Source organism: Phascolarctos cinereus, unplaced genomic scaffold (genome assembly GCF_003287225.1).
Source record: "Phascolarctos cinereus isolate Bilbo 61053 unplaced genomic scaffold, phaCin_HiC Scaffold_5;HRSCAF=322, whole genome shotgun sequence".
NCBI lineage: Eukaryota > Metazoa > Chordata > Mammalia > Diprotodontia > Phascolarctidae > Phascolarctos > Phascolarctos cinereus.
This window is the reverse complement of record NW_027555958.1, coordinates 466,459,737-466,465,384: the sequence shown is the minus strand read 5'-3', so window position 1 is coordinate 466,465,384 and position 5,648 is coordinate 466,459,737. Positions and strand designations below refer to the sequence as shown.

The following is a 5,648-nucleotide window of genomic DNA, read 5'->3' as shown; positions in this document are numbered from 1 at the left end:
CACAGCCTCTCTCAGACCCTCGGCAGTCCTCAGACTCGGGGCGGATCCAACCTCAGGAGTTCTAGGAAATGTACAGTTTGTACTCGTTTCATTTCCCTTGACCACTCTGTGAGTGCACCAAAGATTGTCCGATTGACGTTCAGTTCATGCTTCCAGGAGGGCCGGTCTTTAGATGAAGCCACAGACCCTCCGGACTTGAGATCTGGGCTGAACCAGGGACACAGTACTCAAGTCCTGGTAAGAACCAGGATTCATGACGGCAAATGCTTTCCTTAGCCCAGTGGTGTGGCTGCTGGCAGGAATCCCTCACTGCTTCTGGCCTCCCTAAGCCCAGCTGGGAGCGGGGTGAGCAGGCTTAGCCGCGGCAGGAAGCAGTGCTACCTAGAACCCAGCTAACCTTGAGTACAGCATCCCCTGAGTGTGGCCACTTCCTGCAGCCATCTCCTTTCATATTCCCCAACTGGACCACAGCCCTGATGCTCCTGGGGAGTGGAAAGGAAGAGACAGGCAGAGGGAAGGGGTGCCACACCTGGGGTAAATATTCTTGGGGTGGATGATCACTTGTTGGGTTTTTCTTTGTTTTTCTTTGTTTGTTTGGGGTTTTTTGGTTAGGCAATGGGGTTAAGTGACTTGCCCAGGGTCACACAGCTAGTAAGTATTATGTGTCTGAGGCCAGATTTGAACTCAGGTCCTCCTGAATCCAGGGCTGGTGCTCTATCCACTGCACCACCTAGCTGCCCCAGGGTATGTTTTTCAATTCTGGGTTGAACTAGGAGGTCCATGGCTGAAATTCTGTGATTCCCTGTTTGATGCAAAGAACGTTCAAGTAGGTCACCGATTCATAGCAAGCTCCATTTATTATGGGCATACACAAAAACATAACAGTCGGAATGAAAGGTTCTGATGCATCTCCTGAGAAATCTATAATGTAAATACATATGTATATATATATATATATATATATATATATATATGTGTGTGTGTGTGTGTGTGTGTGTGTGTGTGTGTGTATACACACACATATATACACATGCATATGTATGTGTTGTACATACATGTGATTGTCTGACAGATATTCTTACTTCTCCTCCATCCATCCAGCATCATTCAGGCTCTTCATTTAGGGCATTAGACCGTAAGTTCCTTGAAAGCATGGAGGTTTAAAAAACTTCTCTTTGTATCCTCAGGGTTTACAACAATGCCTGGCACATAGTAGGTCCTTAATTAACCCTTTTTGACTTGATTTGACTCCATGGGGTACAACTGAAAAGCTGCATCTCTGAAATCAGAGGACCTGGGCTCCATCTTTGACCCTGCCTATGTCACCTTAAGCAAGTCCCATAAAGTCCCTGGCCTCAGTTACTTCACTTGTAAAATGCTGGAGTTGGCTAAGATGGTCCTTCCAGTTCTCCATCTCTGATTGTATGATGCCATCTTTACCTTCACATTTCTCACGCTGGAGCTAAAGAGTTTCGGTTTTCTTTAATGTTGAAGCAGAATCCTTTCTTTTGACTTGCCTTCTCTTTCCCTCCTATGTCATCTCCCCTCTGGTCTCAGTCCGTGGAGGCCCACCTCCAACTTACCAAAATACAAATGATATCTTTCTAGCCCAGGCACAATTTTCCTCTCCAGCTCAGAGGTGGCTTCACAGTCACTGGCATTCAAAGCATAAAATGTGAAATGTGACCCAAACAAGTTACACAGAATTAAAGACCATTCCCAAAGGCCAGGGCAGATGAAATGGGAAAGATGATGCCAATCTTACCACTTACCAGAGAGGCCATTTGTCAGGAAGGAGAGAGAAGGGTGATAGAGAGAGTGCCCAGAACAACCCTCCCTCAGCAGCTGCTGCCACTGTATCTGGGAAAGGAATCTTCCGGCCTTCCTGAGATCCTTGAGAATGTCCTTGATGCCCAGCCCTGCCTGGTTCCCATGATTCAAACAGCCTGATCTGAAAAACAGGCTTCTCAATGTAACACCCTTACTGCCCACTACAGTGAAATATAAACTCTTTGAGGGCAGGTTTTATTTAATTTTTGCTTCAGTGTTCCCAACATCTAGCAGTCACTACCTGACACATACAGACAATTTTAAAATGCATGTTGAATTGAATTGTCCCTATGTAAATGAAAGGATGCTCCCAGGCCTATCTTTTCTCTAAAAATCTCCTAAGTGAATACATCAAATTTTCCCAACAGTGAAAGTCTTCCTCCCTCCTCCCAGGCTGCCAGATGCTACCGATGGGGAATCCTTGCAGTTGCCCTTTTTCTAGAGTCAAGAAGACAGAGAAGGCACAAGACCCCATCCAGGGACACACAGCCTCTCTTTTCATACTGACCTTTGTACGTTATGTTGAGGTGAAGGCATTGCTGAAGGCATTTTCCTGGTCTTTGAAGGGAGTCTTTTTTGAATGCCTATACCAAAGGCCAAACTATCTGCACTTCATGGTAAGCCACAGAACGTGGTCAAAGGTGATAAAGAAGGAGAAGAGAGGGCACAGAGGGAGAAATTCCTCTTCCGACAGTATCAGCCTGGGCCAGGTTTTTGATCTTGGAACTAGCTGACAGAAGGCTATTGGTGCTGATTGCAGATAGAACACTCAAGTCAGCTCAACGAGCATTCACTGTGCACGCTGACTACAAGGAAGGAAAGAAGCAAGCATTTATTAAGCACCTACTGTGTACCAGGCACCATGCCACGAGCTATGCAAAGATTAGCTCATTTGAGCCTCACAAAAACCCTGAGAGGGAGGTGCTATTATGATTCTATTTTATAGCTCAGGAAACTAAGGCAGAAAGAGGTTAAGTGAGCTGCCTGGTATCACTCATCTATAAGTGTCTGGGCCTGGATTTGAACTTAGGTCTTCCTGATTCCAAGTCCATCACTCCATGCACTGGGCCACATAAAAAGAAGCATTATAGGCGCAGCTCAGTGGTGCAGTGGATAGAGCACTGGCCCTGAAGTCAGGAGGACCTGAGTTCAAATCTGGCCTCAGACCGAAGACTTGACATTTACTAGCTGTGTGACCCTGGGCAAGTCACTTAACCCTAATTGCCTAAAAAAATAAAAAATAAAATAAAACAAAGCATTATATGAGGTCCCTGGTAAGAGATGGGGGTGGGTGGGAAGGTTGTTACCTTACCATTGGCTCACAACAAACTTCAGCTTGAGTTCCTAATATAGCCTGTCATCCTGTGGCTTTTGTGAATTGTTTTGTGAATACTAATTAATGTAAATATTCATTTATTAATGAAAGGAATAATTTTACAGAATTATAGTGGTTGGAAGGGACCTCAGAGATCAGCTAGTCCAACCATTTTGTTAACTACGAATGCCCTCCAGGAGGAATCCAAGCAGTCCAGCTTCTGACTAAATACCTAAAATGAAGAGAAGCTCCTCCCCTACAAGACAGCTTGTGTTGTTAGGACATTCAGCCTCATCTTGAGCCCAGAGTTTCTTCTCTATAATTCCCAAGCCTTGCTCTGCCCTAAACAGCCACAATCCGTAACAGAAGGGCAAAGTTGTAGAGAGAACTAGAGACTCAAGACCTGTGAGACTGAGGCTCAAGTCGAGACTCCCCAAAGTATATGACCTTGGCCAAGTTGTCAACCTCTCTGGGCTGTGTTTCCTCACGTGCAAAAGAGCCCCAGACTTAGAGTTAAAAGGCCTGGCCTAGAATCCTTACTGTACAAATAGCTCTCTCTCCTATGCCAAACTTGGATCCAAAAGAAAACACATTTCCTCTTGACCCATCTTTAGCCATAGGCTTCGGGTTTGAAAAGTCCCTTCTTCCATCTACAGAGTCCAAAAGTCTCTGTTCAGGCTCTGGGGCACAGAGGATCCATATATTTTATGGCAGAAATGAGCTCTTTGAAGTGCTTGCATTCTTAAGTGAAGATAGCCATACATTTTATTAGTAAGCCCGGGCATGGTTCAGCGATGCCCACTCAATCTAAGGAGGATGAGGTTTCCAGTTTGCAAATGTGACAAGCTGTCATCCTCTTTAAAAGAAAAAAGAAAACCATAAAGCATGCCTGGGAGTGAGAATTTGCTCCTCAATCCACAAAGCTTTAATGAAAATGCCCTTTAGATTGACCTAGAGACCAGAAGGTTAGAATGAATGAAAGAAAATGAAGCAGAATCAAAGTATAGTTGACCTGTGTAGGATTGCCAGAGGGGACAGTGGGAGGAGGCAGGGAGAGTGACTAAAATGATTTAAGAACTCAGTGCCCAGCCACCCTCCCAAGGCGCAGAACGCTTAGGTTCAGTAAAAGTCGATATAACAAGTACTAATACTTACATAGTGCTGTAAGGCTTGCAATGCAGTTTACATATTTTACCAATTAAGCCGTTAGTCAATGAGTATCTATGAAACACTTACTGTATTCCAGGTATACTGCTAAGGACTGGGGATACAAAGAAAGGAAAAACTCCATCTGCCCAGCCCTCCAGGAGCTGACATTCTAGGTGGAAATAGAAGCAGCAGTGTAAGACACCGTGAGTGCTAGGTGCTAGAGAAGCAAAGACAAAAAAAGAAAAGCACTGCCCTCCGGGACCTTACTTCCTGCTGGGTGCAATGTGTGCACTGATAAGTGAATAAATAAAAACAAAATAGATATGAAGTAACTTGGAGGGATGGGCTTTAGCAATGGGGAGAGGCTAGGCTCCGGAAAGGGCCCTTGAGGTACCTGAAGCAAGAAGCCTTGAAGACAGCTTGGGATTCTAAAAGGCAGAAAAGTGAGGAAGGAGAAAGTCTCAGACAAGGGAGAAGGTGGCCAAGGGCTCTGATGGGGGAATGAAGCAGGGCAGTCTGGGAGGAGATACGGAGCACAGAGGGGCACAACGTGGAACAAGCTGGGAGTTCGAGGAGGACTTTCGACCCTTGTGTGTGCCATGGATCCCTTCTGGCAGGCTGGTGAGGCTTTTAAATACACAGGATTAAAATACAGAGGACAGCAAAGGTGCTTAAATGTATTAAAATGCAGTTATCAATGTGAATGAAAGAAATTCAAGTTCTTAGACCCACAGGTTAAGAATCCTTAGTATGGCCAGATTGCTGAGGGCTTTAAATGCCAAACACAGGGACTTCTGTATTATCCTAGGGTGATAGGGAGCCCTTGATGTTTCTTGAGTAATGGATGGACATAGCCAGCTCTGGATTTTAGGCACATCACTTCAGCCATTGCATGAAAGATGGATTGGAGAGGGACAAGATGGGATTCAGGAAGACCAGTTATGTTGCTGCTAATAAACCAAATCAACCCTCTCCCAGGCATTTTCACGAATACTTAGGTTCCAGCCACACGGTTATGATGGAGGCATATCCACTCTGAATTTGCTAAACTATCTGCCTCATTCTTTGTTCATCACCCTTCAGCAAAGCCCTTCACCTGCTGGTACTTCTCAAAGTAGGAGGACTCATGCCCTATCTGAAGCTTTATTTCTAGCAGGGATTAATAATTTTCTTAGGATGTTGAACTTTCTAATATCATGTAATACTTTACTAGCCTTATCAAAAGGAGCGCCTTCTTACCCTCTATTCTACAGCAGCTAAGGGTCTAGGGCTTGAGAAGTTTCGGAGTCAAAGCCTGACAACTTAACTTGAATTGGTGGTACTGAAATATTCAGCTGAAAGCCTACGATGGTTA

General features: G+C 44.9%; 1 long non-coding RNA gene across 1 annotated transcript; it reads right to left on the bottom strand.

Moving 5' to 3' along the window:
* Positions 1-863: 863 nt before the first annotated feature.
* LOC144457447 (uncharacterized) lies at positions 864-4,564 on the bottom strand. Its single transcript, XR_013486751.1, has 3 exons — positions 4,382-4,564; positions 2,339-2,636; positions 864-1,951 (listed from the first exon to the last, which is right to left on the bottom strand). It is a non-coding gene; the product is annotated as an uncharacterized LOC144457447 (long non-coding RNA).
* Between the last annotated feature and the right edge of the window lie 1,084 nt (positions 4,565-5,648).